Raw genomic sequence first — 24,445 nt, forward strand, 5'->3', positions numbered from 1 at the left:
CGGCGGAACACAGCAGACAAATAATAAATGACAGCCTTGCGATTAAATCAAACCTTCTACTTTAAGTGTTAAAGTGTCTGACTGTCACTAACAATCTAGTGGTTGTTAAAGCCTCCCGGGGCCGCCGGGAACAGACGCAGTGAGCTGGAAGGTAAAAGGGGGGCGAGCGGCCACGGCGGCAGCAGGAGCCCTGCTGCCTTGGGAAGGGAAGCTGCTGCAAGGCAGGAATTTACACAGCCACGAGCTCCAGCTCTGCTTTTTGAGGTACCCCAGACCCAGGGCATGGGACCCCCAAAAGTTTACGTGAGCCTTAAAAGAAAGATTTTACCTGGGAATGAGACAGCCTAGAGATTCCCTACCCCCAGCTCTCCAGCCCTGCTTACAGTGGACTCACAGCCCAGTGGAAGTCCAACATATAAGATCATGTTTGTTGTAAATGAACGTCTTGGCTGCTGCTATCTAGGAATTTTAGTTTCCATTCATCTGCCTGTGCATGCAGGATGGAAACCAGAGGGCCATGTTTCTAGATTCAAAGGGGACAGGTTGAGGTGTGAACAAAAGGCCTGGAGGCAACATGGGTTTCAATCACTTAGTCTTGATAAATACAGCCATACACACTCTATCTTCCTTATATTTAGTTTCCTTGCTGCCCTAGACTGATCACATCCTGAGGCTGGGTGACAGCTTGGAGAAATCCCAATGCCTTCTCTTCTGGAGATCCATGTTCAGAGATAGAGATGAAACAGGAAAGTAGGTGAGATGAAAATAAGCACTGAAAAGGTCCTTTGCCCGCCACCCTCTATCAAAACACCAAAGCAAGAGCCAAGGCTTAATGAGTAAAGGAGGCACAAAGCCAACATTTTGTACTGTAACAATAGTCTCCTTTCTCTTTGTCATCTTCTCCCTGTGCCATGACCAAGTGTGGGCTTCTGTCTTCTTAGATCTTCTCCCACCCCACTTAAAAGTCCAGAGCTACGTATAATTAAGGTGAATAACACGAAGATTTCAAACAAGGTTAATCTATCTTTAAAGAAACATTTAGAATATCAAGGGGAGCGGGATGTTGCATACCTGCCATCAGCAGGAATAGAAATAAATTCTTGTAATCCAACTCAGGTAATGCCAAATTCATTCTAGGTGCTTAGTAAAAGCTCTGAGGAAGATTTATGGCTCCTATTAGGTTTTAGAGGCACTTAAAAGTGGACATGACACAAAGGGGCCAGGTAGTTGATCCCCCAGCCCATAGAGGAGCCCTTCATACAGCACATAGGAACAGCAGTCCAGGAGAGGAACTGGAAACTCCAAGAACCCATCAAGGGTGTGGGATGATACCTGGTCTGATGTCCTGCAAGAAACTCTCATGCAATTTATGTCATCCTTATACCTTGACAGTGTAGCATGAGAAGAGAACCATAAATATTCAGCTCATACCTATCAATTAATTTTATTAGCAATTCATGTGTGTTTTCTGGCAGAATTATTATTTTTTAAATCATACAGCTTCATAACAGGTTGCTGAAGAGAACCCACTGGAAAACACAGCAGCCAATTGGAATTTCTTCCCCTTATGTGAGCTTCAGTAAGGAACATGTAATAGAAAAAATACAGTGCATGATGGGGAGCTCTGGTGAGCACTGGCTGCCAAGAAGGTAGCATGGACAGAACCACACTTATTTATCTATCAATTCATACAAGCTGCTCTGCTATAGCCTCTGGGTGGGGAAGCACTGATTCTTAAACATCACAAGCTGAAGAACAACGGATCTGACAAAATGTCAGTGTGGAACAGAGGCCTCCTGATGCAGGAAGGCAATGCATTGCCTTTGCCCTCAGGCAGAAGCCGCAGTCCAAAGGGCGAGAGATGTGCCCAGAGGCACCAGAGGGCAAGGGGAGGCTGCTGAAGCCTGTCCATCAGACCACAATCAGGGCTTGTCATGGGGGCAGCAAGCAGGGGGGGCAATTGCCACGCTCTCCTGGCTCCATGTCAGACACCACCTGAATTAATGCCATGCCCCAAGGGGCACAGGCAGAACTGGGCAGTGTCAGAGCAGTGAGGGGGTCCCTGGGAGGTGATGGAAGCACCAGCACAGGAGAGTAAGGGCCTCTGAGTGGCCACAGCAAGGACACAAGTTTTGGCCAATGGTCAACAATTGCTTATCAGCTTTATGAGCCTAATTAGGAGCTCCGGTTTCTCCTGGTAAGACCACCAAGTTTTACTTTGGCAGGTCATCACCTTTGGACACGTGGATCACTAAAGGCAGGGCTGCATGTATGTCAGATGACAACAAAGTCATTATGTACAGAGAAAATGCTCTTCATAAGGCACCTTCTTCCCATTCATCACACAAAGAATTTAAACGTGCTGGTAATTTCTTTAGCTGTCCCCTCCTGTCTTCCTCATGCTGGCATAAAATTGGATCCTGAGCCTTGTTTGCTTGATCACGCTTCCCCTCCTCCAACCTGTCCTCGCCCCTTGCACCTCCCACCAATTTGCCCCCACCATCCTCGCTTGGATGGGGAAGGCAAAAAATAATAGTGACAGCCCCCAGGGGAAAGCCAAGGGGCCCCTGCAAAGTGCAGGGCGAAAAGGAGCGCGCCTGCTCACTCATCACATTTCGCATTCGTTCTGCCACTCGCTGTCAAATTAAAACGTGGCCAACAACTCATTTCTCCTGCTCTCACAGTTACAAATTAGTCCATTAAGCTGTCTGCAGCAAGCCTTTTTTCCTCTTCCCAGTAATGGCCTCCGAGAATTCCTTCATAATCGCCAAGTCCTCCTGGGATGCCCACCGAAAGCAGATGGAGAAGCTCCCGGGTAATACAAGGCACTTTTTAATGACACAACATGCTGTGGGTCTTTTTTTATTTTGGTTTTTTTTTAATGTCCCTGTTCTCCCTTCATCATCTTTCCCCCTTCCCTGCTTTCTTCCACCAGGATGATTAGGAATTGAAAGAAATAAATAAAAGAGAAGCGTGGATGGAGGGGCACGGATGCTCCCGCGCAGAGGCTGACAGCTACAGGAAGGAGTGTGGGGGGGGAATCAGCTTCAACTCCCTAATTAAAACCTCCTAATTGAATTATCTTTATTGAAAAATTAGATCTTCCATTGGAAGCGTAGAGATCTGGGAAGACAGACGTTCAAGTCCTCCTGTAGATGACTAATCTGTTTCATTTATTGTGCCTCCTCCTCCCCAGGCAGAGGCTGCACAGATGACGACCGTCTCTTCCGCGGGCCAGACCTGTCGCAGAGCGAATCGCTCCTGACAGAACAAGTTGCTTAATGCAGAATCCCCTCTCTTAAGGGATGTTTTGGAGAGCCAAAAGGACTTGAGTGTTATTAGCAAGTAAAGGGCTAGTACCTGCTGGGAGTTGTCTTTATTTATTTAAAAGAGCAACTTATAAAGTGAGGCTGTTACAGCAGCTTGTTCGTGCAGGTGGCATAGGGAAGGGCCTGCCGACCCCAGCTTTGGTGAGGGTTCTGTAACCCCCACAAAGCTGCTGTGTATAGAAACATGGCATTTAAAATAAGGCAAACAACATTTTCTGTACATTGCTGATGCACAGGAAAAAATACACTCGCTAAATACAGCCAGCTGGAATCATGCTGTATGTTAAATAATAGCAGCTCCAGAGAGATCTTTCCTGTCCACTTGTTAACCCAAAGTTAGTCCTGGAAATGTTGCTCTGCTCACCCACAGCCCATGCAGCAGATGATGGTGGTGAGCACCTGGACTGGGACATGGCTGTGCCCAGCTGGGACCTGTTCTGAGCTGGCATTGGTGCCCATTCCCAGCAGAGAGCTGGGGAGCCTCCTGCCCTGATAGCAGCAGCTCTGAGGGCATCACCTTCCACACTGCCCTGGGCTGAAGAGCCTGGCCAGGAGGATGTGAGGCTTTACACTGTGCGATAACAAAAAACTTTTGGGGAACTTGGTCCTTCCTTTCCAGGTTACTGACATAAATTGAGTTCAGCCTCTATTTGATGTTTATGCGAGGAGAAGAGAAGAGCCTGTGAGAAGAGGCTGGATCCACCCCACATGTAGCATTCATCTCCCAAAACCACTGCTGGCCTTTGATGAAAGCCTCTGGAGACAGAAGAAAGATTAGTGGTGTGTAAGATGATCCTATGCTAATTAATTTTTTACTTTTCCAAAACAAGCTCTTCCCAGTAGGAACTACCAGAGGCATGTTGACAATTCTTATTTCCAATGAACTACCAAAGGGTAGAGAACACAAATCAATCTTTGCCCATTTGCCTTCCTCCCTTTCTCCCAACAAATCAGAAGATCGGCTTCAAACTTGGAAGATGAAAACCTAATTAAATAAATACAGTGGGCATTCCTTCTATTTGCTTGCTGACTTTGCATGGGGTCACTCCTATTCCCAAGTCTCCTTAGCGGCTGCATGGGTTAATTCATCTTTTGTAGCAAAGCCAAAATTCCTTATCTCACTGCAGATTTCCAGGAGCTGTGCCTTTAAAGGATACATTTTGCAGCAGAATTATAAGATTTGGTGACACTCCAGTAGTCCCTCTTCAGCCTCCTCCCACACCAAATAAAATTCAGCGACTCGGCTGTCACCCTGCCGCTCTGCTCCCCGCTCTGCCGTGAGTGACAGGCATGCTGTGCTCTCCCCATCCTGGGGAACAGCCAAAGAATTCATGGATCTTATTGCTAGACAGGCTGTGATAAGGCTGTTTTCATGGCTACACACCCCGCAGACAGGCATAAAGAGAAACAAGAAGGCGGCGGTGCAGAGTAAAGTCCTCTCAACACCTTTAGGAGATGCTGTGTGCTGGAGGGCGAGGGAGGCTTTGCATGGGCAGGAGCTGTGGTATGAATGTGTGTGTGTCGAGGTGGGGAGGGGAAGGCATAAACCAGTTTCCTGGAAGTGAAGAAAAATTGGCTGTCTTTGCAAGTCTGAGGCCAGCTGGGAAGACAGAGGCGTGATTCAACTTTTTGTTTAAAGAAAACCCACTCCAAGCGGCAGAAATATCCCAAAAAACCCACAACCAGCCCGAGCCCAAAACCCCAAAGTCCTGCAGCAGGAGAAGGAAAAACACAACTTTCTCTAAACACAGACAAGTCAATATGAATAAAAAGTGTCCTTCATGCATCATAAATTATTACTTTAGGAAGAAAACAGTTTTTTCTTTGAACAGGAATATACAAATATTCCCACTGGCGGAACACAAAAAAGGAGGAAGTAGATCACTGCACCCTTGCATTTTTTTACTGCTATCTGCTCATTTATCTTCTTTTCACAACACAGACTTTCTGATTGTATTATGTTTATAGCAAATATGAGACAACATCTCTAGGCTTTTTCATAGTGCTCTTTTCATGTTTTTACAATAAATTCTGTGAAAGAAAGAACTCACCTTTTATCTTCCCTATTTACATGTGTACTCTAGACAAAGATAACAGCTAGAAGAAATCAGCCAGTAGCAAGAAATGCCATAGTGTTTAGTAGAAGGTGAGGGAAATTGGTACATGTAAGCTTGGACAAAGCAGAGAACATCCATCCGTCCATGTGGGCTCTGATTTTGGGGCAGACAGATAGAGAAGGCTTGGCCAGCATTACAACAAATTCAGTGGCATTTGCAAGGAAGTCTGCTAGCTCTTCTCTATTTCTGTTGCACTGTTGTCCCAAAATATAATGAGAAGAGACATGCTACTGGAAATGCTAGTTCAAATAAAAAGAAATCTCAATCACTGACATTTGGCTTGTACAGATGCTCATTTTAATGCTCCTGCCATATTTAAAATTGCATAAAAAATCCAAGTTAACCAGCTGAAGTCCCACTCACTTTCTGCAAGAGTCAAGTTAACACCTTTGCCTTGGCCAAGCAAGGATGACTCTGCTTTAGCTGCTTGTGACAGCAATTGTGCACACTGATCTATTTGCATACACATCTTTTTTAACTGGCTCACTGCTCTGTTTAAAACATTTCCTTGAAATAACCTTGAACCTACAGCATACGTGCAGCGTGCATGCCCAGATATAAATGCACGTGTGAGTTCAGTGTTATCATTATAAAAATACTTCAGTAGAGTAGTGCTTCAGTTAAGCATCAAAACTCCATAGCTTACAATTTTATTTCACTTCTTGGGGCAATTTCTGAGAAATACTTCAGTATTTTTAACAGTAGATATACCAGAGACCCTATACACTACTGCTGGCCTCTTGCTTCCATAAATCTTTCAAAACCAATATTTATACTCCCATGAAGGAGCGCTGCCTGCTTATTTTCCATCTCTGTAAAAGTGGCCAGATCAATAGCTCTGTGTATGTTACTTGGAAACATGTCACAGCAACCTCTAAAACCTCTTTTTCCTTTGTCTGAAATTGATTTCTGTAATATGCAAATATTAAGAGAAAGGAAGCTTTAAGTTTCCTCTTAGGATCCTTTGTGAATCCTTCGGTATCCAGACACCACTCTGACGGAAAATTAAAACCCTGCCAGCAGTTTACCGTCTCCCCTGAGCGCCAGCCGTGCTGTGATCCTAACACTTTGCTCCAAGCTATGAAATCCTGAAATTTGCATATTCTTCACTTTGGGATTGTTTCAGGAAAAAGGTAAAACACCACGGAGCTGCCTGCCTGCAAAAACAGCCCTCTCCTCCGACAACCTTCCTCCCTCTGAAGATGACAAAAGAGGAGCAGGAGGATTTCCTCTGCTCCTCTATGCCAGTGGAAAGATAACACCACTCACTCTCTTGCTTTAGATGTTGCTGCACACCCCATTTTTTAGTTAATATGCAGGATCAGGAAAATTAAACTTGTGTTATGGGCTCCTACTTTGAGAAGGAGCAAAGAGATGTGCTATTCACTGGAGCTTTTTCGTGAGAGACTTGATCCCCCCTCCCTTTTTTTTTTCCCAGCACAGCTTGAGCCCTGAAGCTTTTATTAAAAAATAAAAAAGGGGAAAAAAAAAACCCCAAACCAAGCAGTGTACAAAAGTGGGGGGAGTAGAGAAGGTTTAACAAGCTCCAAGTCATAGATTATAAGCCTCTGCTAAAAATTTATGGCTGTTTGGATCTTTGCCACACTGAACAGATTGGCAAGCTGATCAGAATCGCAGCAGGCTGCCTAATGAGTCCCACACAATTTTTCACCCCATATTTTTCCAATAAAAAAGCAGTTAAATACCAACCGCAGCCACAGCAGAGCCTGCCATCTGGCTGCTTTTTTCTCCAGCCATCATTAAAATGGTTCTTGGCAGTTTACACCTCGCTTTTTTTCTGTACAGATGTGGAACGAATTTTCTGACAACCCTTGGATGAAACAGGGGGCTTTATTGAGCTTTACAGATTAACTGCCTAACTTCTGGTCCTAATTTTAAGTGTCTTAGCACACCGGAGGCATCATTTTAAGTGAGCTAATCGTACAGATCTGAGCCCACCAGCAACATTTGGTTAAGTTAAAGTGAGATTCAAAATCAACATTTCGAGGAGCTGTGTAACCCACGCCACCACGGTCACCAACATCCAGCCCATGCTGCGAGTTCATAGGGATTAAAAATAATAACTACAGGCACAGTGTTTGAAAGTGTCTGCAGAGGAAACCAAAGACTTATGGTTGAAACCCATTTATTGCAGCCAAATGAGTACCAGCAGCTTTATTTCTTGTTCTTTGCTTTGCAGCAGTTTGGTCAGGGGTGTGAGGAGCCCTGTATTTGTGGTGACTCCACTGACCTGGCACAGCACAATGAAGCTGCAGCCCTGGGTGTCTGGTCAGATGAGTTTGAGCCACTCACAAGCAGCTCCTCTTGTCTCTCTGTCACTGGAAGATGAGAGTGAGCAGAAGGAGAAGAAAGCTGATGTTGGGGCACAGTGTTTACTCACCGAATATATATTTTTTACAATCAGTCTTCGAAAACAGAAATGCAAAGCAAGGTTCTTTTAGAAACCTGGAAAAATCAAAATATAGGCAAGAAGCACGTTTAAAAACTGCTTGTGGGCCAAACAGAAGCAGGACAGGCTGGAGATGGATACAAGTGGCTGAAGTCTCTGGACAGTTTTGATTGATGCAGTCTGCGAGGCCGGGCAGTCTGGGGGATGGGAGCAGCAGGGCAGCCAGCTGAAGTGCAGCTAAGATGCTTTGAAAACACTGTCTCAGTCTTTCCCTAATGACTTGTCAAGACCACAAAAGAAGCAGTGGAAGTGCAGGGCCTAGTGCCCAGGTCCTCTGAGGGCAAAGCTGGAAGGCTGTCAGACCCCTCTTTCTCCCAAAAGGACGACAAACAGCAGCAGAACATCAAGGAGGCTTTTTATGGTTTCACTCTCCTTTGCATCCCTAACACAGATTATTACTTATGCCAATCATCTTATAATGACCAGTAGATTTAAAAAATGAATAATTTATAGGAATGTTGATAACATTTATTTGTTTTCAGCAAGGACTTCATAGATTCATAGAAATGCAGTACAGGAAGGGACCTTAAAAGTCATTTTAGACCCCCTGCTTTGAAAGAGATTATGTGCATAATAATGTAAATGACCCTATAACTGTACTCCAGAATCAACATTTTCATTAAGAAATATATTGCCCTTGTAATCCTACTGGTTGGGTGGATAACCTTGGAGCACAAGCTGACGCAACCACAGCTATCCAGGCTGGAAACAGGCAGGAACAGTGACCCTGAGACAGCACGAGTGGGCATTTATTCAGGAGCCTACCAAGCACAGGCTGGAGATGAATACAACTGGCTGACTGTGTAATGATAGCTTTAATTAATTTACACTTCTGTGGCTGTCCAAAAAGGATGGCAGTTTTGGGGGACAGGAGCGGCAGAGCAGTCAGGTGCAGCTGCGAGTTGCTGCGTTGGAAATGAAGGGTTCCACATTCATGCTCTGCTGCTGAAGTCATCCTTGGCCCCCAAACTGTGATGTGCCCTATCCCCATTACTGGAAATAGCTGTGCAAATTGCTGATGAAAAAGAGGAAAAAAATTACCTCCATCTCTTTAGTGGGTGCTGAAAGCTCCAATTTATCTCCTACCGATCGACCTAAAACACCAGTTCACCCTAAAAGCACTGATGTACTTTCAATGCACAATCCTGCAGCCCGCTGCAAACCTCATGGCAGTAATAAAAAGAATTGACTTGATCATCAGTAGTCAGGTCAGACAGTTCTGGGGTTCCAAACTCTATAATTTGGGCCCGGTGTGCAGGCTAGGGTAAAGGAGCTGGTTTTACAGCAAAGTAAATTAAAGACTAACCAAATCTGTCAGAGTAACTTTTTTTTTTTTTTTTACTGTTACACTTCTGGTAAATTTTGCTTTTAAGAACTATTACTGTATGAAGAGTTATTCACATACACCCTGCCTTGACATTTGCACTTTTTTATATAAACATTTTTACAATATTCCATTACCACAGAACGCACCAGCTAATAGCCAAATCCCTAAAGCTGCTAACAATCAAGTCTGGCTCAGAGTCGCCTCTGAATAACTTCCATTTCTTCAATGCTTTTGCACAGCAGGATTGCTAATAAACAATTGGGCAGTAAAACTAAAAGTCAGTCAGTACTGCCTCTGTCTTCTCCAGTTCAGGGAATTGCTCTAATACAATGTGGAAATATATCCTGTGACCAAGCAGCCTCTGGGAATTCTTACATTTCAGGTTGGATTGTCTTCATTTGGGTTATTTTGGGATATCCACAAAAATGAATCCCAATTCCCTTTCCCTTGCTCTCTACCCCCCACAGTCATACACTCCACCAAGCAAAACATTCTAGCTACTTAAAATGTGGTCAGGGAATAAACTATTTCAAGGAAAAAAAAAACCCAGTCTCATCTTAAATGGTTTCCATCCAATCAAACAATTTAGCCCAGAGGCTAAAATGATTTAGCCCTTACACAAGTCTCACACAATAGCGTTTGCATAACTTACTGAGCTTTCTCTGCCCCACGGAGAGTTCTCAGCCCCCTGAGAAGACACAAAGGTAACTGTGCATTTGATCCAAGGCTAGTTCTCCTTCGGTTTAGGACTCACCTAAACTGCAGGTCTGCTGGGTTAACTACGTACAGCAAGATGTGTTCCACAGGTCCTTCAACCACCACATCCCCTGTGGTGCAGCCCCAGTTGCATTCTCCAGCACTGGGGCCAATGAAAAGCAGGAGCAAGAGCTTCCAAACAAAGCAGGGGGCAAGGTGCTAAACAGCAGGTGTAGCTCCATGCAGAAACCCTGACTACTGCAGCAGCACTGGTCAACCACATCACTATGGAACATTCCAAAATTCACATTCTAGGCTTTCATGCTTGTTTCAGCCTTGCAGTATGCTTTACTTTTATTGCTTATTATGGCTGTCAGTGTAACCAACATGCAGCCTTTACAGATAATGTTCTTATGGTGAGTTTCAAAACTAGTTTTAAGGTTATTAATGATCCTTTCCTCCTCACTATTTTTAAGGGTTTATATGTTAGATTTGAGATTTCAGCTGTAGGCAGAAATATGATGCAAACTGATCCCAATTTTTTTTCCCATTGATCCTATTTAAAATAAATTTGCTTTATTGCAATGGCACATAAAAATTCACAATGAAAAAGGTAAGAAATGGATTAGGAGTATTTTCAAGTCATTAATTTTCACTAAAAAAATAATATATTGAAACCACATTTTATTCCTAAGAAACAAGGCTTTGCTTTTGTCATTCAAAAATCTGAGCACTTCAAATCCATGGGATATGTGCAAAAAAAGAAAGCAAATAAACAGAGAGGCTCTGGAGCTCTAAACAGAAGAGCTGGGCTCAGACTCTTACAGCCAGCCATTTGGATGTCTTGGGGTTATATAGTTTGAATTCCACATTTATAGGCATCAGCAGGAGTTTTGCCAATGACTTAACTGACTTTCATGCTATAAAGCTAGAATGATCCATTTTGATTAACTGCTCTGACCTCCTGCATAACACAGGCTTACAGCACAGGGCCAAGATTTCATCCCAAATCTGGACAGAAGAGAGATGCACAACATATGAGTCAGCAGGACAAGCACAACAATTTTAATTTTAAAATGCCAGATCGTGCTGGCAGGGGAAAACAGGGTGGATGATGGACAGTTCTGGATACTGAGAGGTTTCTTGAAATATTGGGAGATACTTGGCTATGTCAAGCAAGCTGACTGAGCTAGCTTTCATCTCTTGTTTTTAATTATCTTTACTCTTTCAGAATTTCCTTGTTGTGTTAAAAGTTGTCCTGGTGCAAGCCTCCTCCCCAGATCTAATCTCTTCGCTTGAGGCAACTGGGGCAGGGTTATTTTGACACGCAAAAGAAGAGGACATATGTTGCATGCAAATGAAAGGGCCACAGCTCAGAGCAGACAGATTTTTTTTTCCCCTGCCCCAGGCACTTCTGTTGTTGCTTAACAGGATTTCCTGGGGATCTAGATCAACACTTTCACAACAGGGTCTCTAAAGCCTGGCTCCCCCACCCAGCCTCCAAGGGCAGCCTGGGGAGGGGGTCAGAGCCAGCCCAGCCAGGGTTCCTGCCCTTGCAGGGGGAAGGACAGGGAGCTGCTGCTGGCTCCAGAGGCTCAGCCCCATGAGCACTGAGCTCACCTTGAGCCAGGCTGACTTGAGAGACTTGCCTGGGGTAAAGCTGGCCCAAGGCCACCAGCCTGGGCAGCCTCAATCGCCATTTGCTGTTCTCAGGTATTAACATTGGAAAATTGGCTACTGTGCACTGGCAGTAACTTCTCAACGTTATTTAATACATGTTATTGTATTCACATTGTAAAGGGCCCACACCCTGTTCTGATTCAAGACCTAGATACAGAGTCATTATGGTGCTATAAACACCACTTTTAAAAGCCTGACTACGTATTGACACAGTTTTTAGTATGTGCAGAACAGACTCTCAAAACCACTCTCAAACATTGTGATGACATTTTACACTGGGCTCATGTGTCCCCAGGATGGCATTAAATGAAATAGGACCGTGAAAACTATGGAACAGCAAAGATTTGTGCAAAATAATCCAGCCTCAGAGATAAGAAATCAAGGCAACTTGGAGAGGAGGCCAGGTCCTGTGCTTGATCCGTCATCTTTGCTTGCCAAGATTGTAACAGACATCCAAGAGTGAATGTCACCAGGGGAAACGTTTGAGAACTTGCCTTTTGCTACTAAGGAAGGTGCTTAAATTTCAAAATGCCAAAATGGTAGGCTGTCCATACCCAGACAAAAGTACTGAATACATGAATATTAAAAAAAAAAAAAAAAAAAAAAAAAAAAAAAGAAGATAGTCTCAAAACACTTGGCACAAATCACACCATTCATTGCAAGGAATCACTTCTGGCCAAGCTATCCCCATGGGCTTCGAGGGCTGTCAGCAAGCAGCACAACCAGAATGAACTTGCAGGTCCCTCCCTTTGGCGGGTCTGCTCCAGCTAGGACGGGACTGCTGGCTGTCAGGGATGGGGCTGGCTTTTTCAGGATTAGCTAATTATATCAAAATACTTGTCCACCACCCTCAATAAGGCAGATTTGGAACAGAAGCAGAGGAAGAAAGTCTTACAGATGGTACTGTCACTCGGCAGCTTACAACGAGGCGTGGGTGCCCTCCTGACCTTTGCTGGCTCTCCCCGAGAGCAACCCCACAGGCGCAGGCAAGAGCAAGTCAGATGGGGTCAACAGATGGCTGAGAATATGGTGCACATTAACACACATTCTTCATGAGCCTGCCTCTGGCCCAGGAATAAGCAGGAGAGGGATTTGGCCCCAGAGCATTCAGCAAAGCCATGGTCAATACTGCACTGAAACCTCTACAGGCGTCCACGAGGCAGGGAAGCGCTTGCTGCCAGAGTAAAATATCTCATTCTTAATGCACTATGGCATTGCTTTTGTGGCTTTGAGAAAGGCACGTTACATTCTCTTAAAATGTGCTAGGAAAACCCCTGGTGCATGATGTGTGTACAAATGGATGCTGCAGCATCAAACTGTGCATGTGGGTAACTTGATAATCAAATAATTTGCCTTGACGCCTCTCTAGAAAGACATCATTGTCCCTCTAATTTTGATTCCTTGTAAATAATCAATCAATTAGCTAATCTGCTCAAACGCTCCCCCCACCCCTTTATGTTTTCAATTAAAAGTGTGAAAGGCAAGCGCAGACAGATTTACATGATGTGCAAGAGGCAGTAATGGGTATTTTTTCACTGATCTTATCAGGTGCCCTTTAAGTACACTTGGGGTTTCTTGTGATCTTGGCTGCTGAGCAATTCTGAGCATTCATTCTTTCCCTGATGGAAGACATGTCTTTATGAGGGTGTCTTTTGTGAAACTCCATACACAGAATATCCAGCAAACTACTTAGGAAATGGTATTTTCCTTTCAAAAGCCTACCTGTGTTTTCCTGAAATGCTTAGAATGTGCAAACTGATCCTTCTGAGAGTATTCTGATCTGGCAGGACTTAAGCAACTTTTGTAGAGATAGCAAAAGGCATCTGTCTTCCACAGAGCTAAGTCCTGGCCAAATTTCACATCCTTGCTTCAAAGTATGCAAGCATGCAAGTTCTCTAGCAAACTATTTGCAAGTACTTATAACACGACCAAACCAATTTATTTCTCCCTACCTTAATTTTTTTAGGCAGCCAAATCTTTCTATTTGAACTTTCAAAGAAAAGGAAATCAGCTGCAGGCAGACACACGACATGGAAAATTTCAGCTCCAACAGTTAAAAGTTTGGCAAAGCTACAGGCAATTGTCAACAGCCCTGCAAGGGAAGTGCCAGACAATCCCCACATCGGGCTGGGCTTCCAGCTCCACCTGCAGCCTGGCCAGGAAGGCACGGACATTGTGTCAGCTCCGTGCCCTCTCCCAGGCAGCTCTTCAAAATGAGCCAGGAGCAGAGATTTGTGGTGTGCACTGTGAGTGCATTGCTAACAACGTGGAGGCTGAAGTGTGGAAGGCACAGCCTTACAACTGGGGGGCTTTATAGCAAGGGAAGATGGATCAGTCATGGCTACTCCAGAACACTTGAAAGACTCACCCATTATTCATACAGATTTGGAGTCTACTTTAGACATTTTAGGTGACACTTGCTGCAATACAATGTTTACATATAATGTTAAATTATATCTTCAATCAAAAGGAAATGTTAATTCCTCAAACTGTGAAACAACAAGTCAGGATCTTGCCAAGATAAAAAATCAAACAAAGAAAATGAATTAGAACACAAAACTGAGGAGCAACTGGAAAGGCACAACACTTTTCCCCAAGCCAAAGGCTTACTCATGTATATCACATGAAACAATTCTTTCAGGAACTGACCAAATTTTTTTGAACACAATCAAGCTTAATAATATATTTTATCCTTCTATAAGTGTCAAGGATATACTTTCTTAGCATAAAGCCTTTGTGATCACACTTATATTTTCACTTTCACTTATATTTTCTGTCTTTCAGATGAGAGGTGGTATTGCCCCATGGACTAAAAATAGCAAAGCAGGTAAGGCATTCACATCCCTGTGGGGTTATTAATTCCTGGGAGCACGGAGGCAATGCCACACTCACTTATTTCTGCTACATAACTACCCTAATATCCTTTCTGTGACACAATCATTGCACTGGAGCAAAAAGTGCCACTACTGCCCTCAGAGCAACAGCCAGACACCTCAGTTATTTAAGAGAAAATCTAGTTGTAAGGGGAGGGAGGTCTGTAGGAATTTTAATGCACCAAGATCTCACCTTTGGTATCATTTTCCCCTAATAAAACAGGGATGATCACACTTGCATATCTGTTAGAGTGGGACAAGGACAAGTTAATGTGCGTTCCGCATTCTGAATGTGGAGCATAATAAGTGCATGAATTATTTATGTGTATAAATTTAAACTCTTTGATTGAAATGTAAGACTGGTTGATTAGAAATAAACTTCCTTCATCTTTGATACCTAGATGCTCTGCCACAGGAGCTTTAAACAGTGTGGGCTGCATGTTCCCATCTCCTCTTCAGTGCCAGCACTGGAATTCATGAAATAACACAGAAATCCAGAGCTGTCCCAGATGAAGAGAAGGCAAACAAAAGTACCCCAAACCTCCAACTTTTCAGCTAGCTGAGTTTCCTGGAGCAGCTCACTGCACAAACACAGAATGGTGGTAGTGCCAGAGGGAACACGTGGCTGAGGCTCAGGGGCCATCAGCTGCCATCAAACCTCACACCAGGTTAAACACCAGCCACTAGCACATCCACCTCCTCCTAGAAATGTTTGGTTTTTTCCTGAAAACATGTCTCTGTATCTCTAGTTATCTCTCCCAGTAGTACATTAGCTTAACAGAGGCCCACCAGTGATCTCCGGCACTTAATATTTAAACCACCAGTCCCAGACAATTAATTGACACAGTGATTTGTTATCAGGGGGTCTCAAAGGTAGAGCTGCAAGAATAAGAAATATGTATTGAGGAAACAAAGTGACACAACCAACAACACTCTGTGTAGATAAGGCCTCTCAATTAAATGTGTTCTCCTGCAGGTGTGGATTTAAGTCAGAGCTTTCACAGCTCTTTCCTCCAGACACCAGGCAGGTATCAACTAAAATGCAGCTTCCTGTAAGAAAGGCATAACCCCTAATCTGAAAAAGTGACCTCTCCTTACCCCTTGGGCAGCAAGTGTTCCTGCAAGGTCAGATCCTGTTGATAGAATTTATTTCCCCAGTACAGCACTAAAAGCAGTACCTGAGTACCCATCCTGCCAGAGCAGCATGCTTAGTGAGGGATTATAAGCAATTTTGTAATTTTGCCTGTTTTAGTTGCAGATGCTGAACAGAGAGTTTGTATATAATATGAAAAGGAGTAAGAGAACATCAATTATTAATGCAGCCTCATGAAGCAATTAATTTGCCGGGTCATTAACTCACCATCTACACAGAATTCTAAAATCCCACGGCAGAAAAATGCTGGTCTGAGAATGGCTGAAGGCATTTCTGTGTGGGGCAGTGTCTCCAAAGCCCAAGGCCAGGAGCTGCAGGAGTTTGTGGTAAGCCTGGTGCTATGAACCACATGAATTGTAATGACATTTATATTCCAGGAGATGTGCATGACCACCTCAGTGAAGATCACCATCCATCACTCCTCTGCTTTGCTTACAACTTTCCTCATTAATCTCAATGCATATTTAATTCCAGTTCACTCAGTCCACGCTTTACAGTAACCAGAGATGCCATACTGGGTTCATCTTTTGTTTCCAAAATACATTTGGCTCACTGTTTTTAAGCAACACAAGTGGCATTTGTGCACCAGCATGCCAGACTGGACTTCTAATACACATTAGGTCTTTCAGAACAGCTCTGCAGCACAGCCAACACCACCCAGAGCTGCTGGTGTCATTGTGATAGCTGAAATATTTTTTTTTAAATTATTTTTAAAAAAAATTATGGTCTTCACACTTTCCTTGACACAAGGTAAGACATGCTGTCTTCCTTCTACCTGAGGCAGCTTTTCCTCCCAGCCATTATCAATAATCACCGTTCCAGCAGACTGATGCATATGCTGGCTGGCTTTGCCACATTAAGTCTCTCTCTGCTGGAAGAGGCATTAATTATAAGCAGGCAAGAAGAAACTTCTGCAGCATTGATGGCTGCTCTGCTGGGTGCTTTTCCTTGTACTAAGCTTGTTTTCATTAACTTTCCAAATAAATGATAAAAGGCACAGGCATGGGCAACAGAAAGACAAAGCCACAATCAATGGAGGAGCTGGCTGGCTGCCTGTGTGTGTGAGGAAGCTTTGTTTGGATCCGTGCAAGCGCACACACACACAGCCTTTCCTGCCGAGCAGTTTAACTAATCCAACCAGGAGTAGAAAATATCAGCTCACTGGGAACTCCAGCACTTGGCTGCACCCTTGGTGTCGTGGTTCCAAGCTAAAACCAAACTTGCTTGGGGTAGGATGCTTCGTGTTCGGTCTCCAGGCTTGGTAAGAGTCAGCCAGCAGAGAGCTGAATCAATGCACTCTGTTCTTACTGAAATGCAATTCTGACAATTCTGAGGATTTTAATATAAAATACTGATGACTGTTATATTGATTATGTTGATAAAATTATGATTATTAACTGTGCTGAATAATTACCACATTTTATGTACATGTTAGAGTCCAGAGCATGGGCCAGAAAAGAGACATCCCTCCAAGTGCTGCCCAGAGAGCAAGAAGAATATCTGACTAAAGCTCTGCTTTAAAATTTCCAAGTTTACAAGTTTTAAAGGAGTCACAGCTTCCACAGGCAACTGCAAAGTGATCTTCCAGACCTCACAGATAGGTTAAAGAAAACCTGCTGCACCTGTCAGCAGAAACATTCAAAAGAAAATTAAAAACCATACCCCTAATCCAATGTGTCGTTCTAAATAATGATTTTTAAGAAAAATCACATTATTTTCTGGAGCCTGACTCGTGATTTTCAAACATTTGGGGTTTGCCAAACTGCTGGTATAAATCTGGAACCGCTTCACTGACGCCACTGAAACTGCACCAATGTAAAAATGGCATCAGGGAGAACAGAAACAGGCTGAGAGAATTGGACAGCTGTGACCACTAACACAGGCTGCACATTAGGAAAGATCAAAGACTAATTTTTACAAAACATTTTGGCTTGTTTTTTATTTTACTGAATTAGGGTAAAACATGGCTCACATTTGCTCTCGGTAGCTTGACAGGCTAAAAATTCTTCCCTGACTTTTGGACACAGCATAATACCAATGGATATTTAGCCAGCTATTTTTCTGAGAGGTACTTTTTGTCTCCTGTTAGGAGGCTTCAATCACTCGAAATACAAGATTATCTTTCCTCCCAACTGCATGACTGTGGTGAGGATGCCATAGCAGATAAACACAACCTTCTGGTCCAAAGTCCCACCCTGCTCCTGGACTTCATTATTCAGAAACATCCCCATCCTCTCGGCAAGGGGAACAAAGACCAACAATAATACCTCTAAAGGTTAAACACATGAACCTTTCGTCATGCTGAAAAAGGGGAGGAAAAAAGGCATTGGAGAGCACTACAAATCAGGGCAACTGACTGCTCAGCAGAAACACAGGGCAAAGGGTGGGTGCACCATTATCCAGCAGGGATTGTGCTCTCCAGAACCACTGCTCACACCCATCTGCAGAGAAAACAACCATCATCCTCAAAAGCCCCTCAGAGCTGGCAATTTTTAGGCACAGCCTCTGTATCAGGAAATGCCTGATCTTGGCAGCAGGCATGTTACTGATAGGAATGATAAACCAGCAGGGTTATATGAACATGTTTCTCTCCAAGGCCAGAAGAAAAGGAAAGCTAAAATCTCCAAGGCCCTTTTGAGGGAATAATCATAAAAGCTACAGACTGCATTTCCCGTTTTTTTTGTATCATGATTAAATCTGTTTCTAGCATTACACCTTTAAGAAAGATCAAAGGGAGGCAGTGAGGGAAGGAGGTGCACAATGACTTCCACTAATTGAAGCAAGCTGAAGCCTCCAGCACCCTCTGGGTTTTCCAAAGTTTCCCCCTCTATCTCAGCATTTCCTCTGCCCTCCCCTGCGGCCTCCCTGCCCCAGCCTCTGCAAAAGCATCCAGATGACTGACACTACAGAGGTGCCTTCTATAGCTGCCTGGCTACAGAAGCAGGAACAAACCATCCCAAATCTCAGCATAATCACTGGCAGAAACTCACTGCAGTTCTTCCATTGTTTCACTTCCATGACTCCTCTTTTCTGTCTTGAAGAAAGGACATCCAGGTTTAGAAACTCTCAACAACTGATGTGTATTAATGCCAGGAACACTCATCCCAGTAACAAAGCCTATCAAAGCCAAGCTGTACTGGGAAAAAAAACCTAGCTTCTCAGCATAACTGTTATGTGCAGCAGGAGTTTTTGCCAATCTCCTCCTACCCCAGACCAACCTAATTAAGCTGCTAGAACGTGTAGTGTAAAGATAACCATGGCATCCCAAGTGGGGCTGTGTAATAACCTGACTGACTCTGACCGAAGTGCGATAACGCCGAGAGCATCGTGGATCCTGCACTCAGCCAAACAAACGCTCCTGGATACCCCTATCCTCACCATTTACCTTCTCCACTGTCTCTGCTTCCTTCTCTCATCCATCTGTGCCTTGATTATAAGCTCTTGGGGAACTCTGGGAGGTGCTGGCTTCGCAGGAGAGGCTGTGAGCCAGGGTCTGCACCCGCCTCTATGGAGGCTGCAGTTCCATCCTCTCATCCCACAGCCCTTGTGCATGAGCAAGGAAGAGAGCTGCCCGTAAATGCCTCTAAGGGTCAAGTGCAACTTTGCCTTTGATGCTTAATAAAGTTTTGAAATCAAAACCACCATGTAAATGTTGTTCTTATTATCAGGTAGGTATGCTCTGGTTTTCATCCAAGGGAGCTCAGCTGCTGAAAGCGGCTGGTGCTACAAGAAAGTCTTGGATGTTCAACATTCAACTTTGCAGGGAGTAGACTGACATAAGAGCTTGGCACACTGCAATGAAAGAGGATGCAATCTGATTTGGCAAATTAGCCCCTGGGATGATGCAGTTGCCATATGTACCTAGGTGCCAAATTTCAAATGGAGCAGAGTGACCTGACCCTGACCTTTAGCTCTGAGCGCTAAATTCCCTCTCCAGGGAGCCTCTCTAGCCTGAAGCGTGTTTCAAAGCTGTGAAGAGAAAAAATGTATTCACCTGGGGGATATTTACAGCAGAACATTTGTTTTCACTTACGCTGAAATCTAAGGAGAGTTTTGGTAGAGTCCCTGCATGTCATTCATTCCATCAACAGGTTTTGCAGCTCTTCTTATGCAGGTGTCTGAGGCCTGTGCAAATCTCTCTGGCTGACCACAAGTATCTGATGAAATCTCTGTTCTGGACAATAATTTGCTCAATTTGGGGTTTCTCAAACAGAAGCAAACGTTGTCTTCTTTCTCCCTGTTTACCAAAGACACTGCAGGACAAGATAAGGAGGCCACCAGCTACAAAAGTTCATCATTCTTAATAAATACACTCAAGAAGTTTACAAGAAGTATTGTAAATAACTTAACCCACACTTTCGAGAAGTTAAGTGTTTTGTTTTGTTTGGGTTTTTTTTTAATCATGGCACTGCAAACTAGTAGTTAACTTGCTAATTAAAAACAATTGCCTAATGGGTCATCAGGCAACAAGTAAGACAGGTTAGAAGGAAGAATGAATGTTAACTAGAGGTAATGCTCAGAACTTTCTGAGCATCAGACCACTGTTAGGATACCCAAAATACAGGTATGGCAAAGAAAGGCAAAGGAAGGCGAGCAAAGGTTCAAAGACAAGGCAGATTAGTTAAAATAGGTACACAACTCAAAACAACTTTAGACCTTTACAGATCAGCTCAGTAATGAAATGTCACAAAAGGCATTCTCCATGTGGACATGCTTTCACCTGGCTTTTGGCTTTATCATTTAAGGCGACTTGCATTAATTTTTCTGAGTAACCTGGTATGGACACAAAGCCAGAGATCATCTCAAACATGCCTGCTCTTCTGGAAAGCAGTGTCAGTTCTAGAAAAAACTGCTTTGCTTTTGCCTATCCACTCAAACATTGATGGTTTGCAAACTTACCCAAACACTCTTTCAGACAGGTTGGCATGAAAGAGATTGTGGAAGCATTCAGAACAAAGCTGAGAAGAGCTGCAAGCAGTGTTATGGGCCATGCAGTAGCTTTGGGAAAGGCAGCAGTATAGATGAGCCAGGCCTCCCTCTAGTCAGCTAGCAGAAATACATCTTTATTTCAAGGAACTGAGTCACTTCTGAAATGCACCATTTGTTTAAATTACAGGAAATAAAGGTTTACAATCAGGGATGAGCTTGGCAAACCTTGTTAAGAAAAAACAATGGTTTGTACCATCTGCAGAACCTGATCTCTGGAAGGCTGATACATCCCTAAAAGCAGCAGCAAAAGATGAGAGAAGGATTTGCTGAACTTGTGTTCCTATCCAAGTTTCACATAGAGAACATCTGTTTGCACCCAACAACAAACACAGGCATTCGATAAACACTTTCTTGCTTCTCACTTTAGGATGGCTCTGTAGCTCATACAAAATGTAACACTGCTTTTTATACAGTCTCACTTATTTCAAGTACCATAAAACCAGGCATGAAAAAAGCAAATGTTTAAAGATGCAAAGTAAAGCATTTCAAAAAATCTGGGGAAAAAAATACTTTGGGTTGTCCATGCAATCCTAGTTTAGCTCCCTTTTGCACACATGCTTTAGTTGTGTTTTGTTTTCAAAATCTGGCTCCCACATTTCCTCAGCAATCCCTTCACAGGCTCTGGTTCCCCAACACCACATCAGGCCCACACCTCCAGCCTGCAGCACCTGTCATCTTCTTCCACACTGCTGGATGCCAACAGGAAAAGCTGTAAGTGTAAACGGATGTGCTTTTGCCATCTACCATATTCACTGCTCCAGATCTTTGCTGGCAGCAAGGAGAACTAAGTGGAAGATCTCACTCTGCTGAAGTGTTTCAGCTGAAATTCACCCAAATAATTCAGTCTGAAGAAGACTCTCAATATGGAAATTCACAATGACAAAGTCTGGGCAGATTGTAAGCATGTAAAAACAGGGCTTCATGGTATAAATTGTAGGATAACCTTGACATCTGGCTTTCCTTCCCATCCTGTTTACAGGAGGGTGGAAAAGACCTCTGTGTTCTGTGACTTTGAGCAGAATGAAGAGAACATGTCTCCAAAGCTATTCCAAAATAAACAAGGATAATTTGTGTATCCAGGATGACAGCAAAGTTTACCAGTGAGAAGCTTTGAGCAGAGAATGAAGTCAGCTGCACATGACAGAGACAAATGCTGTTTCAAGGAAAAAAATTTTGCAGAGATTGGACAAGATTTTCCATGCTCCTTTTGCCTTTAGAAAATAACCCTGAACTTTAGACTTACAAGAACACACTGAGAGACAAGCATCTTTTACCTTGCCTTGGCAGCTTCAGAAGAATGCTAGGAATAAATCATAGGAACAAACAAAATAGTCATAAAACCCCCTTGCTGCATGACACAGAGTGGAGCAGAGGATGTACTCAGACAGTGATTCATGAGCAATGCTCCTGAAACTGCTATTGTGTCATTTCCCAGCACCTCCCAGTTCCTACCAGCAGGCTAAAGCAGCAATTAGAGAAGTGGGAGTGCTCTGCAAGCCTTCCCTGTCTGTAACAGGCCCACATCCAGCTATTTATTAGGTAATCCAATTACTGTGATGTGACCTCCCTTCATGCATAAATGTCTAGTCAGGCTGCAGGACAGCCTATCAACCTGGGTGTTTTCCTTGGGACACAAGCTTCTGTTCCTCTAATGACAGAGGGTGTTACAAAACAGCTACTGCCCACATCATTGCACCTCCTCTGCATCTCCCCTCATCATTTTCCAGTTCTCGGAGAGCCCAGCCACAGTGGGAACAGGTTGAGACCTCTCCTGCACCCACTTCTTGGACCATGCTCTCTTCCTTGCAGCTGGGAGGAGCTTCCCACTGACTCCTACAGACCTGCCTCATTATCCTTCTCAAATTTACCTTAATGGCAATGCCACAGACAGCAGTTAGGCCTTCCAGGTCTGACAGAGCCACTCCTCACCCTGTTGGCTTTTGGGACCTCTTCAGAGCCCATGCACACTCTGCCCTCTCCCTGCTCCATGAGCTACCTGCAGGGGGGACAGCCTTTTTGTGACCTAAGTATCCTTGTGAGGATGTGGTCCTTGGCCAGAGCTCCTGGGGGCTTTGATACAACACAGGGGTCATTTCCAGCATCACCAACAGAGACATCTTTGGAAATCCGTGACAAAGCTGCACGACTATCACAACCCAGGAAAGTGACACTGAAGAACCTGGATTCCTGGCCAGTGTGTGAGGCAAGTCCCTTTCATTCTCCATTTGAAACAGGCTTTTTCAAGGGGTGCAGGGCTTTTGCTTGGAAATAAGCCAAGGGAGGACCTTGGGCTGTATCCATTGACCTCCGATGACAGAGATTAGATAACAAGTGAATGGAAGTACTTTCAGCAGTGGTGCTGTGTGCTGAGAGACATAATAAAGAGCATGTATCATGGCAATACTCAGCATATGTAATTCCCTGGAGAGACTACCCCGTGAGAAAAAAAGGCTTTGGTATGTCCCTGTTTGTTACACTGATTTTCCTGACTTTTCTAAAGGACAGAATACTTTCCAGCTCACTCCTGCTCTGAAAAATGCTACAGCCTCTGCAAACTCCAGAAGAAAACTGCAGTTCTTGATGCTCAAGGGTCACTTCAAATCACCCTTTATTTCCTTTGATTCAATGTTTTTCACACTATGATTTTAACATGAAATATCTGATAAAGGAAGAACCAAAAGTTAGAGGCACAGGAGAGGAAGATAAGCAGGTGGAAGAGCAGGTACACACCTCTGGCAAGTGAAAACGATTAATTCAAAAGCACTAAGGGAGTTTCTACATGGAACAGATCACAGCAGCCTGTCCAGAGGTCTGTCAGGGAGGGTTCACAACATTTAAGCCACAGCCACAGGTACAGAGCCTAAAGCTCCTCTCCTGCTCTGTCTCCTTCACCCTGTGCAGGCAGAGGCAGCTGCTATGAGGAACAAGGGATGTCTCTTCCCTGTGTGAAGCTTTACTGAGCCCTGGAAACACCAGAGAGGCCTTGGTGGAGCAGCTGATGTGGACAGGAATCCCAGCAGTCAAATCCCGGCGGTGGCTGCAGTGCGGTTCCCCCAGCACTGTACGAAAGCCACCGGCAAGGATTACCCAGGACAATTTAATTATGTGTGAAAACAGCTGCAGAGCTTTATGGGCTTTTAGGGTTGTTGTTCTTCGGATAGGAGGGGGGAAAGGAGAGGGAATCAGACATGGAGTGAGCTGGCTGGGAATGACCTGTGATGGCAGGGAAACACCCTGTCATACACACGAGCTAAAGATTAAGGGCTGACATACACAAAGCCAGTTTTTCTCAAAGGCTCTGCTTTTCCACGACTTGTCACCTGGAATGGGGTCAGTGTGACCTGCTGCGCCCCACATCCCCAGTGCCACAAGAGATGGCTGCTCATTTCCTGCACACACCTTCATCCAGAGAAAAGGCAGCTTTGCCACTGCTTACCCGTGCACCCATGTTAAAAGAACACGATGGCCTAAGGGACAGTGAGCTGCATTCTTGCTGAGACTAGCTGAAATCTTGGTCATACTTAAATGAAACAGGATTTTATTGCTGCCTTTGAACAGGCCAGAGATTCACCCATGAGAATACAGTGTCTGGAGAACAGAAGGTCCAAGGAAAAACTACACATTGTCTTTTAGACCTTCTCCCTCCTTGATTCCATTAAAAGGTCCCTGTGCCTTGTAAAATATCTGTAGAGGAAAACAAACCATCACAGAAAAAACTTCACTGGGTTTCACTTTCCTCAGGCATGATGAGAGCTCATCAATGCAGTCTGTAAGCTGTTTGATTTAAGGACTCCACCAAATATGTCTCACA

General features: G+C 44.1%; 1 protein-coding gene across 14 annotated transcripts in view; it reads right to left on the reverse strand.

Annotated features, from left to right (window-relative positions):
- Positions 1-24,445, reverse strand: part of FBRSL1 (fibrosin like 1) — a 502,181-nt gene that overhangs the window by 132,100 nt on the left and 345,636 nt on the right. The gene's annotated exons all lie outside the window — the stretch shown is intronic.

Source organism: Camarhynchus parvulus, chromosome 15 (assembly GCF_901933205.1).
Source record: "Camarhynchus parvulus chromosome 15, STF_HiC, whole genome shotgun sequence".
NCBI lineage: Eukaryota > Metazoa > Chordata > Aves > Passeriformes > Thraupidae > Camarhynchus > Camarhynchus parvulus.